The sequence below is a fragment of the Rhamphochromis sp. 'chilingali' genome (genome assembly GCF_963969265.1).
Source record: "Rhamphochromis sp. 'chilingali' genome assembly, chromosome: 1".
NCBI lineage: Eukaryota > Metazoa > Chordata > Actinopteri > Cichliformes > Cichlidae > Rhamphochromis > Rhamphochromis sp. 'chilingali'.
The window spans coordinates 11,134,666-11,146,974 of NC_137929.1; the positions used below are offsets into that span (position 1 = coordinate 11,134,666).

Sequence of the window (12,309 nt, forward strand, 5' to 3'; positions counted from 1 at the left end):
GTCAACAGCCAATCAGCTCTCTGAACAAAGCAGCACGCAGACCAATGACTGCATTCATTTCAAGTTTAAAGCAGTGAAGAACACAGTCTGTAGGTGAGGAAGAATTTAGTGAGAGCAGATGTTTGGATGGAATTCCTCCAGTTAACAGCTGGAACCGTCCATCTGGATTGTTGGGCTTGTTGTTGGGGTTCCTACAGAGCTCAGAGTGGACACACCAAGGTTCTTCTAATGAATGAAAGTCCAAACTCAAACTAGGAGGGAAAAACATTTTCAGCAACTTCAATAAAAATCCAAAGATTAGAAAAAGTGAAGCAACAATGAGTCCTAGTACAGTCCCAGCACTGAAGTCCCTGCTGCTCTTTATACTGGATGTGCTGCATCACTGACTGACAGCTGATGAAGAGTCTCTGGAAACACTCGTTTATCTCCTCTGCTCTTCCTTCTTCTCTCTGCAGGTGGAGGTGATGATGGTAAACAGGACGGTGTGTGTGCTGAGAGAGGAGGAGCTGTGTCCTGATGATCCAGAGAGGTTGAAGCAGCAGCAGCTTGTGTGTAGAGATGCTCTGACTGGGCCATGTTACTGGGAGGTGGAGAGGAGAGCTTCATCCAGCAGTGACTGACAGAGGAATGAGAAGAAGTGCAGATGACTTTTATTTGCTGCAGAGTGAACTGCTCTGAGAACAGCTCCACTGTCAGACACAATGTAGAGTCCAGCATCATCCCTGTGTGTCCCTCTGGATCTGACAGAGGATCATCAGTGTATCTGGACTGCTCTGCTGCTGCTCTGTCCTTCTACAGTCTCTGCACAGTCTCTGTCTGACTCTGGCTTCAGACCCTCCTGGATCAAACTCACCTGGAAAGACTTTCAAACATCACTCAATAGATTTGAATACAGAATATATTTGATATATACTGTAGATGTACTGTAGAGTTGCAGTTTGTCACTTGTAAATACAGTCTGTGAGCAGCTGTGAGCTGAAAGATCTTTCTAGAAACACGAAATGTTTTCACTCTTCTGTTGCTTTTTCATATATTTCCACAACATTAATATTGATCCCACCTGTCTCACCTGTTTCATGCTTTTATACATAATAACAGGACACGTGTGATCTGAGCGCTGCTGTGGTTGCTGTGCTGCACGTCTTCATTTAGATAACAGAGACATCTAGTGGTTCAGAGGGAGAACTGCAGGAGCTGGAGCTGTGTTTTAGCATGGAAAACTTTTTATCTTTTAGGTGCAGATACAAATATGACAAGCATCAGTGTAAGATACAAAAGGTCACATCAGTTAGCAGAGGGAACAGTGATCACACAGCAATGTAAGAATAGAAACATAACAGTGAATCTGGACATGTATACAGATGGAAGCAAACAAACAGGATGTAACACTACATTAAAGCCACAAATGGGAAGAAAACAGAGCCAAAGGAAAATATATTTGATGTCAGGAATCCAAATCAGATGCCTTAGAGCAGGGGTCGGCAACCTTGGGCACGAGAAGGGTTAACTGATGGCACGACCATAGCTGGACTGGCCATCGGGCATACAGATGGTGATTTTTTGGTTTTTAATGGGCCGATTATGTTTTTTTTATTTTTGTAACTGTATAAACAATGAAAGGTGGTGGATTGGCTGGATGCTGGTCGATGTGTAAAAATAAGTCCGTTTTTTGGTGGTGGCTATGGCGGAGCTTCCACAGAGGCAGCAGGTGGATGAGGGAAAGGGGAGGCAGGAGGAGCAGAGACCCGAGGCGGCCGCCGGTCCGAGTGTCAGGTGAACTGAACTTCAGGTAAGAAGTTATGACCTGCAGTCTATCTGGGTCAGATATAAACCAAGTTTAGGTGGAGTTTATTTTCCTTGTGCTGACTTTTTACAGTCAGTTACAATAACTCGTACTGCGTACTAGCTAGCATGATGGAGTTTCTATACAGCTGGGTGGTGCTATGATGTTACTGATAGTAAACTTTATTTTAGTAGAGTTTCCAACCGTCCTGTAAAAAACAGAATCATCTCGTATTCAGAGAAAATATTATGCGTTTCGTTTTGAGCTGAGAAGGAACACAGTTTGTCCCGGACTTCAGCTAGAATGGAAAAGACACATAGCTGGATTTATTCTGTGTGTTTAAACTGTCATTCTCTCCCCTCTCTCTCCTGTTGCTACTTCAATCATGAAATTGATCAATGATCAGCTGATCGGCTTTTCTCTCTTGTTTTTTTATCTCCCACTTTGCGCCAGAAAGAGGAAACCAGCGGATGTCGCGCTAAACAACAGCAGCACGTTTAAGCTTGATCAGCTGTTGTTAGAATTTATTTAATATTAATTTCTAGTATCAGCTGATGTTTGCTGGAGCCACAGCTGTAAAGCTGCTGGTCATGATGTCGGTTTGGATATGTGGTGAGAGGGAAATTTGGGGCAGGGATAGCTCAGTAGGTAGAGTGGTGGCCCCATGATCGGAAGGTCAGGGGTTCGACTCCACTGAATGGTTACTCTGAGGTACCCCTGAGCAAGGTACCGTCCCTACACATTGCTCCCCGGGTGCTGCATTGGTGGCTGCCCACTGCTTCACTGGGTGAATGGGCTAAATGCAGAGGAACTATTTCCCGATGGGGACTAACACGCAAACTTTACACTGAAGATGAAACCAGGAGATTTCCTTAGTGAATCATCAGAGCTGAGCAGGTGATGGAGAAACAGGTTTACCTTTTAGGTGACATGAATGAGTTGATGGGAAGTTATGAACTGTTTCTGAGAGACAAATAACCCCAGGTTCCTTTTTTAGGTAGCTGACAGCTGGTAACTGTGCAGGGGCGGATCTAGCAAAGGTTGCCGACCTAAACCAGGGGGTTTAGAGCATCATAGAGTTTTTGTGGTTTGTTTTCTTTAAGTCATTTCACAGATTTTCTCTATAATTTCAATTCCTTGAATAAAACAACAAACTTAGGGGATGATTTTGTAATCCGACTTTATGTATGAAAGATTTGACTAAACATAAAACAATCTTCCAACTCAGTCGTCATTCTTATCTTGTGAAATCAAACCAAATGTTCTGTTGTCTCTAAATCAGGGATTGATGAAATCTTTGGTTGCATCCATTTATGAACATGTTCTCATTCATATTAAATCGTAGTCTAAGTCCTTCTTTAGAGGGATAAATGTCATTCATTATCTTCAAATGTGTTTCTGTTGTTTTGGGGGGAAATTTGAAGTCCATTGTTCAAAGTCTGTTAATGAAACTTTATGAAGTTTATGTAGGATGTTTCTCCTATTTTGTATTTGTTTGAATTATGATGTATTTCTGACTCTTTCTGCCATGATGCCAGGTCTCTCTTGAAAACAACATTTTTAATCTCAATTAAATTTTCACCTGGAGAAATAAAGATGATAATAATAATTTTGTCTTCAGGGAATCATTTCTCTGTAAAACAGCTTCTTCTGAAACTCTTGTTACATTTCTTGTTTATTGTTTGCTGGTTTTAGAAAAATGTCATCGTCTCTGTGTGAACTTACATGTGGTGTCAGCTATAAACGAGCTCTAGAGTCTAATAACGATGCTTTTATTATTGTCTGGTATCCAACCTAACCCTGGGCCTCTGGCTGAATGTGAAACACCAGCAGATGTTAAAAACTGTCTGGGTTACACGTGCATCACGTCGTGTGCTTCCTGACATGGATATGATTGGAATCTGGGCCTGTTCAAGCGGTGCTGGTATCATTGTTGTTTCTGAGACTTTCCAAATCTTTACTGGATAAAAACGTAGCAACTGATGGATTTAACATTTAGCACTCAGACTGTCCCAGAAAAGGCGGAGGTCTGGAAGTTTATGTGAAGGTCTGTCTTGCTGCTCAAGTCTTGTTCTCTCCATCTGCACCTCAGCCATTTGAAATCTTGGCCTTAACTATTGATCTGTTTGGAAATCAGACTGTTGTTGGCTGCTATCAGCCTCCATCTGCTTCCCCCAGCACATCACCGTCTCTGGTTCATCTTTTATCTGAGCTGCATTTTAATGACGTCTTTCAGATGGATGATTTTCATTGGGACTGGCTTTCTTCTGTGTCTGATGATTTTAAGGCACGCTGCTTGTTTTTAAAACTGACTCAAATTATTTAAAGCCTCACACGCCTTGATCCTAAACACCCAGATAAATCAGCTCTTATTGACCTTTTTTAACTAATATGCTGCGTACGTTTTCCACATCTGCAGTTTTTGCCAACGACCTGAGTGATCACTGCATAGTTGGTGCTGTGAGAAACACTAAAATCTCACGCTCCGAGCCCCGCATCAGTTTGAACTGGGGTCGTATTAAACAGGCTGACAATGTCAGTTTGGGAACATTTACAGGAGAGTTGTGTCTACTTTGTGGACAGACACGCCCCTTTTTGCCAGGTCAGGGTGAAAGGTCGGGACAGGCCTGGCTTGGTTCAGTACCGGCCGATCTCCTACATGAGAGAAACCAGGCCTGGGCAGGAAGTCTGGCTTTGATGCTGATTGGCTACGTTTTCATTAGCTGTGTAATCGGATTACTGCCTCCATCATCAAGATCCAATGTAACTATTTTTTACTTTAACGACTGACAGTCCAAACGACCGTAGGAGGTTTTGGCAAACTATAAAGTGTCTCTGCCAGCTGTGACTCCTCAGAGCTTCCTCCTCACTTAAATATCGACTCCACTCCTGTGTCACACAAAACTGAAATGTTGCTTTAACAAACACTTTGTTGCTTCTTGTTCTTTGTTCAGCACAGTATCTGATGGTAAACCTCTTGCACACAACTCTGCTCGTAGTTCCTGCTTACTGATACCTTTTCCTTCACACCTGTCACAGTAGAAGAGGTTTGTAAGGCTTTGAATAGCCCCAACACCAGAAACTCATCCTCACAATCGTTCTCCTTCCTTCTTGCACTTGGCTGCAAATATTATAGCTGAGCCAGTGTCTTATATTTTTAATCTTTCTCTATGTTACAGGCCCCACTATGATGGGCGCATAGCCAGATTACGATCCTGTAAAACAGGAGAGAAAGTGAACACAGGAGACACGCTGCCATTCGCCTGGTCAGTCTTGCCAGAATTTATTCATCCATCCAGCCATCCATCCATCCATCTTCATCCGCTTTATCCGAGGCCGGGTCACGGGGGCAGCAGCCTAAGCAAAGAGGCCCAGACCTCCCTCTCCCCAGCCACCTCCTCCAGCTTGTCCGGGGGAACACCAAGGCGTTCCCAGGCCAGCCCAGAGATATAATCTCTCCAGCATGTCCTGGGTCTGCCCCGGGGCCTCCTCCCGGTGGGACATGCCCGGAACACCTCGCCCAGGAGGTGCCCAGGGGGCATCCTTGTCAGATGCCCGAACCACCTCAGCTGGCTCCTTTCGATGTGGAGCAGCAGCTGCTCTACTCTGAGCCCCTCCCGGATGGCCGAACTTCTCACCCTATCTCTAAGGGAGAGGCCAGCCACCCTTCGGAGGAAGCTCATTTCTGCCGCTTGTATCCGCGATCTCGTTCTTTCGGTCACTACCCACAGCTCGTGGCCATAGGTGAGGGTAGGGACGTAGATCGACCGGTAAATTGAGAGCTTCGCTTTTACACTCAGATCCCTCTTCACCACGACGGACCGGTGCAGCGTCCGCATTACTGCAGCTGCAGCCCCAATCCGTCTGTCGATCTCCGGCTCCCTTCTCCCATCACTCGCGAACAAGACCCCGAGATACTTGAACTCCTCCACTTGGGGCAGGAACTCATCCCCGACCCGGAGTGGGCACTCCACCCTTTTCCGGATGAGAACCATGGCCTCAGATTTGGAGGTGCTGATCCTCATTCCCACTGCTTCACACTCGGCTGCGAACCGTTCCAGTGCGAGCTGGAGGCCCTCACCCGATGAAGCCAACAGAACCACATCATCCACAACACAAGCATATCTGCTCCACTCTTTTGTTAACTCAATTTCACAATAACTGCTCATTCCCTCACATGGCTTGTTTTCCACCAGTACATTTCAATATTAGTCCACACTACTGACATAAAACAACAAAGGGTTTAAATGAATGAAACAAATGATAACTACACCTCTTTTCCCATAAATGAGATAAACAAAATAATTCACATCATCATGGTAGTGTCTTATCATAGAAAGGAAACTCTACTTTCAACATTATTGCACTACTTTCCTTGCCAGCATTTTTGTTGGCCGTACTCTTATTAGCTCTCTCGCTTCATATGTCTTTTTCAGACCAGTTAGATTCTAACACTGAAACAACAAGTTTACACATGACTTCAGGCGGGCTCAGAACACTTTACACACACGTTATACAAAACATTTGTCATGAACACAAAGCTACAAGTTTATCAGGAACTGTAAACCCAACTGGGTTGGTGCTTCTTATTATTATATGGAGTATTCTACGCAGTTGCAACAGCTTGCTAGCGTTACCCAGGCATACAGCCTAGCTATAACATCCTACAGAGCTAAAGTAGCTCACATAGCGACAGTATAATACATCACATATCACAGACCCGTCTTATGTCATGAAAGTTTAAGTATCACAGTGTCCAGCTGTGTATTTCTTTATGTTTTGAACACATTACTGACCTGTAAAACAGGAGAGAAAGTGAACACAGGAGACACGCTGCCGTTCGCCTGGTCAGTCTTCCCAGAATGGAAAACGTACAGCAGCAATGCACCCGACTCAGTTCCCAAAGCACGCTGCTGCCCCCTACTGTCCAAAGTGTTATACACTCTCCTGGCAACAGGGAACTTACACGACATTGTGGCTTTAAATTACACCAATAAACCAGCAAAATAAAACATGCAAAATAATCTCCATATATCTCGACACTTAACTCACAATTGTGACCACATTTCTGTGTGGATCACATCTACAACAGAAGGCTTTACCACAGATGTGGAAGTGTGCCTCTGTACTCCCCCACTGAAAGCTGGTGATTCTTCAACAGTTAGTAATTACAGGCCAATTTCCAAACTCTGTGTCTTATCTAAGGTTCTTCAAAGGCTGGTAAATAATCAACATCAAAGTTATCTGGATGAAAATATGATTTTATCTCCCTTCCAGTCTGGTTTTAGGAAACTGCACAGTACTGGAACTGCTTCGATTACAGTTCTCAAAGACGTCTACGAAGCGCTGGATGCAAAGAACTACTGTGCAGCTCTTTTTTATTGATCTATCAAAGTCTTTGACACTGTCGACCACAACAAAAAAATCTTCTGGCACAACTTCACCTACTTCCAAGTTGCATGAAGAGGATGAGGATCTAACAGCACAGGAACTCCAGCAACACTCAGTAGCATCCTGATGTGGCACACCTGTGAGGTGGGATGGATTATCTCAATATAGCAGATGTGCCCACTACCACACATTTGGACTGATTTGTGACCACTGTTTGGGAGGGATGGTTATATTGTGTATCTGGAATGAATTTTAGGTCTCTACGTCCATCCCATGGGGAATGGGAGCAGTAACAAAGGTGTTGCATTTATATATTTTTTGAGTGTATGTAACAAAAATACAGGGATGGAAGGGAGGGAGACGGTACCTGCACTGACGTTTAAAAAGAAGGAATAGGAGGAGGAGGGGTGGAGGTGGTGGAGCTCTCCGACAGGGGGAAAACTGAGATTTCAGTAAAGCTCAGTCCAAAGCACTTTCCTAATGATTTCCCTGTAACATTAGTCCTCGAGGTCCCCATCACAGCAGACTACTGTGAGCGCCACCAGACAGTTAATGAGACAAAAACGAGACGCTCTTACAGCCAGGAGGATGCTTCCAGATGACGCTTGATTAATTTGATTGATTATCTGTGAATAAGTCTTGAGCCTCTCCTCAGTTCTTTATATTTTGCCTGTACTGAGCCAGATGTTCTTCTTCTTCCTTTCTTTAGACTTTCTGAAGGTCATTTAAAGTTTTTCTTTGGACATTAACTGCTTTTTCCACCCATTTTCAGTCCAGTCCTTGTACCTGATCGCTTTCAGAGCGATATTTTTGTTTTTTGGGGGGGTTAAACCACTTAACCTAACTCAAGGGGACAAACCCGAGTTGTCAAATACAATACAAAACACACAACTTAGCAAAGAACCAATTTTAAATTTTATCTTTAGGGACTTTGTTTGAAAATAGAAGAAGAAGTAGAGATGTGGGTGTACATATTTTTATTTTCTGTTTCTTTAGCCAAACATGTTATTTGATCAGAGCACCTGCCTGTACACCTGCTGTTAACCAAGCAGTTATTTTCAAGCTGCTACACTGATCACAAAGTCATGACATATGAATGACAGGAAGTGTCCAGTGTCACGTACCGATATTAATGACAACAATGATGGGTCAAAGCAACATATGATGAACATTTATTACGATATCCTGATAAATGTAATGCAGCGGGATAACTTCTACAGTTATTATGTTAGTGATGATGCCTCTTTGCTTTTCATTTATTCACAGCTTTGTGGCGTACGATGGAGTTTCAGGGCCACATTAAGATGATAACCTGCCACGGCTGCAGTACCCTCTACAACACGGCTTGTGTCGATGATTTAGTGAAGCAAACTGATCAGCTGTCTCATTGTGTCTTTTGTGTGTTTGGTTTTGTGTTTTCAATGAACTGAAAGCCCTCTTTAATGCACAAGGGTGTGACCATCCACATTCTCTCATCTGTCCAGTGTCAGCCATTCATTTTGTGCAAATGGTCAAGTCTTCCAAGTGTGCGTGCTTTTCCTTCTGACCAGATGCAGCTTTCTGCACCATAATTTTATTGTCCTGATACTGATCCCCACACTGTGTATGTGCACTAAAACAGCAATCATTTCACTGCTCAGGTTACAAAATGTCATAAGATGCTGCATGGCCGTACAAGATAGACTTTGGTTAGCAACAACTCTCTGAGGCCTCAACTGTGAAGCAGAACGCTGTCTTATCCGGCTAACTTCAAGAGCCAAGTTATCCTTTGAACCTAATCTGCTCCAAAGCAATTTATGTTCCAAATGTGAGATCACCAGGTACAAAATCACCACCTACTAACCAGTAAGACCAAAAAAGAACAAAATAATTAAAATCCCCGATCCTGGAAGGTCCCTCAGACCGCTGTGTGCAGAGAGTAGGAGGGTGTAATATTTTTCAGCAGAGTCTGACGTCTTTGTCTTTCCATGATGAGCAACGATAATGAACATAGGTTCTCTACAACTTTACTGTTTTGGAAGTATTAATATATGATCCTAAAGCAGGACACCTGCACTGTAATTAATGACCTCACATCACATGTTTAAATTATGCTTTTACATTTAACCTTTTAATCAGACCAACAACAAGCTCATACTCAATTTTAGCAGCAGTCATTGTGACACTGATGATAAAACTTGTGTAAAATTGCAAAACTGTAAAAAGAAATAAAAAAAAAAAGCATTTTTGTAGCTCAATGTTGAAATTACAGGTAACTTCACTGGTTGGCTGTTTCACCTGTAACACTTCAAAATAACATGCTAAGGTTTAATAGGTTATAAGGAATATACTCTGAGCCCTGAGCAGTGTTGTGCTAATAAGAGACGTTTTGTGTGTGCAGTGAACCAGTAAGTTTTGTATTTCATAATTTATTGAGTTTCTATTATCCTTTCTGACCTGCGTTAGGGAAGCCATTAAAGCACCATGTCCGCTATAATAGTTCTGTAGTTTGATGCTTGAGTCGTTGCAGACTTGTTGAAACGCCCTCACCCGTCAAAGCAGCGTCTTTGTTATTCGCGTCCAGCAGATGGCAGTGTTTCACTGTCTGACGGCTGTCTGAAGCTTCAGCTGGATTATCCGTTTGCTATGTTTGCCATGTTACAGTGGGGAGGAAAAACTCCTTTTTAACAGGAATATCTAGACATGAGTGATTACTGCAGTGGGGCACTATCTGTGCTATCTATAAGAAATGTTAGCAACAATAAAACTCTGAGGATCAGGGCTCCATTTCACTCCAGTGTTCAGTGGCATTTTAAAAGAGTGAATACCGACGCTGAATGTCTTTGTAAAGCAAAAGCACTTTGTTAGCCTTTACAGAGCAAAGCTATGGATCAATGTGCAGTGAAGAAAAATCGAGGTGGCCAGTCTGTCCTTTCCTAACCAATCACAGAGCTCCTTACATTGCACCATGTGGCTAATTTGCATTTTACTGATATTGCTGGGCTGCTGTCAATCATTTTGTCTTTATATTACAACAGAGCATTGACCTTTAACCTGTTTAATTCATACTGAGTATTTAAAAAAATGTATTGTCATAATAAATTGTGCCTCACTGAAACACCATTTTGCATTAGCCTCTATCACCTGACTTGTCACTGATGATATCACTGCATGAGCAGGCAAGCGGTAGCGGCGGGGGGGGTGTAGGTGAAGCTCGTGAAGAACAAAATTCTGTACGAGCGGATGCAGTGAGTCCAATAACCAGGGGTAACTGGAAATAAGGTGTTGTAGGTTGGCTTCCACAGTGTAAAGAGACGCTTCTCCCTCATGCTCTAAAAGCTGGTAAATCAATTTAGAAGCAGAGTCGATAACGGCCTCCTGAAGCTCCCTAGGTGGGGTGACTGCCGCTGGATCCATATCTGGCTGGTCCGTACTGTCACGGCGGGTGAGGAGAGCCGTGTGAAAATAATAAATGAGGATCCAATCGCAGGCAGTAGTGGAGAAGTGAAGGTGGTTTATTGAACACAAAAATAAATATGGACAAACAGCAAATGGAGCACGAACTAAACTAGACTGGAAACAACTAAACTACAGAGCACAAACCTGGACAAGAACGAGCAGAGGAGATGGACAGCAGGGAGAACACACGGGTGAGACATGGTGGATACACAGACGCACCAGCAACTACAATGACAGAGGACACGACTTAAATACACAGAGAAACACAGGGGAATTACACACAGGTGGTGGACACAGCTGGGAATAATCACCAAGACGAGACAGAGGTAAAACTGAACACACTCACATGAGACACAGACCTTCACAATAAAACAGGAACAAGAAACCATCACACTAAGACGCAGACTCGACATAGAGAGAGAGACAGAAAATGACACATGGAACTAAACTAAACCTGCAAAAACATGACAACTCAAAATACTGGGTCAAACTGACCCAGAACCGTGACAGACTTTCTATAATGTTTTGCTTGAGCATGTCCTGCTTTTCTGTAATGTTATTTCTACAGTTTTAGCAGTTCTTCTCGAGGGAAAGAGAAAGATGTAAAAATCTTATACGTTATATATGTTAAATAACATGTGTAGTGCTCACATGTAATGCAGATGTTAGCTTTGATCTAACCAATAAATCCTGATTGGATGTTGTTAGCGTTAGCACTTGTGTTTGCTTCCCTGCTGTACAACAGCATTACCAAAATACAACTGAAGAAACAAACTCAGTTATGAAAAGTTTGTGTTCAGTTTGCAGTCGCTGAAAATAATTACACCTTTGGGAATGACATGGAAATGCTCCCACACTAAAGATTGGGTTTTGTTTTGGGGATTTTCCATCTTAATTTATCTGTCTTATTTGGCTACATCTACGACACTGCTATGCTCTCTCTTGCCTATGTTTTCGTGGCTGCTGCTATCTGTATTTTAATATATATATATATGCAATGAAAATTCCCGTCTCGCCCCTCCCGGCAGTCTGTATACTTTAAGCTCGGGTAGTTTTTACACAGGATACGGGAGGATTATTGAGAAGAACCTAAGCAAACACGTGACAAGTTTTCAACAGGAATGAATGACAGTAAAAATGTTACCTCACAGATCGTTTTCATGCCATCAGTAATGAGCTGGTTTCAGCTGGACTGGACACACTCAAATGGCAAAGAAGGTTGTGTAGCCTTTGCAGAGAAGATGAAATGCATTCATGTAAATCAAAATGCATCTTTTAATTGAGGTAGAGGTTTGTCAGAGATATTATTCTCATAATGTACCTTTGTCCCAGCTGATTACCTTCATTAAACAGCAGGTTGCAAAAACCTCTTGTGTACCTCTTTTCAACCACTGGGAGGCGCTACAGCTTCATTCCTTTCACACTAAGGCAGCGGTAGGGAACTCCAGGCCTCGAGGGCCGGTGTCCCTGCAGGTTTTAGACGTTCCCTACCCCTGCACTAAGGCCTTTGAAATCTTCATTAACACTGAGCTTGAAATTTCTATCAGTCGAATGCAAACGAGTCCTGTGGTTGTAGGACAGAGGTAGGGAACGTTAATCTGCCATCATTTAGATTATATGACAACAACCTTCAAATCTGAAGTCTCAGAAATCTGCTTCATGTACAAGTTCCTCCAATAATCAGGGCTAATATCACC

General features: G+C 43.0%; 1 protein-coding gene across 1 annotated transcript in view; it reads left to right on the forward strand.

The window, feature by feature from the left end:
- The window catches only part of LOC308403394 (NACHT, LRR and PYD domains-containing protein 12-like), a 1,254,170-nt gene that overhangs the window by 749,707 nt on the left and 492,154 nt on the right, over window positions 1-12,309 (forward strand). The gene's annotated exons all lie outside the window — the stretch shown is intronic.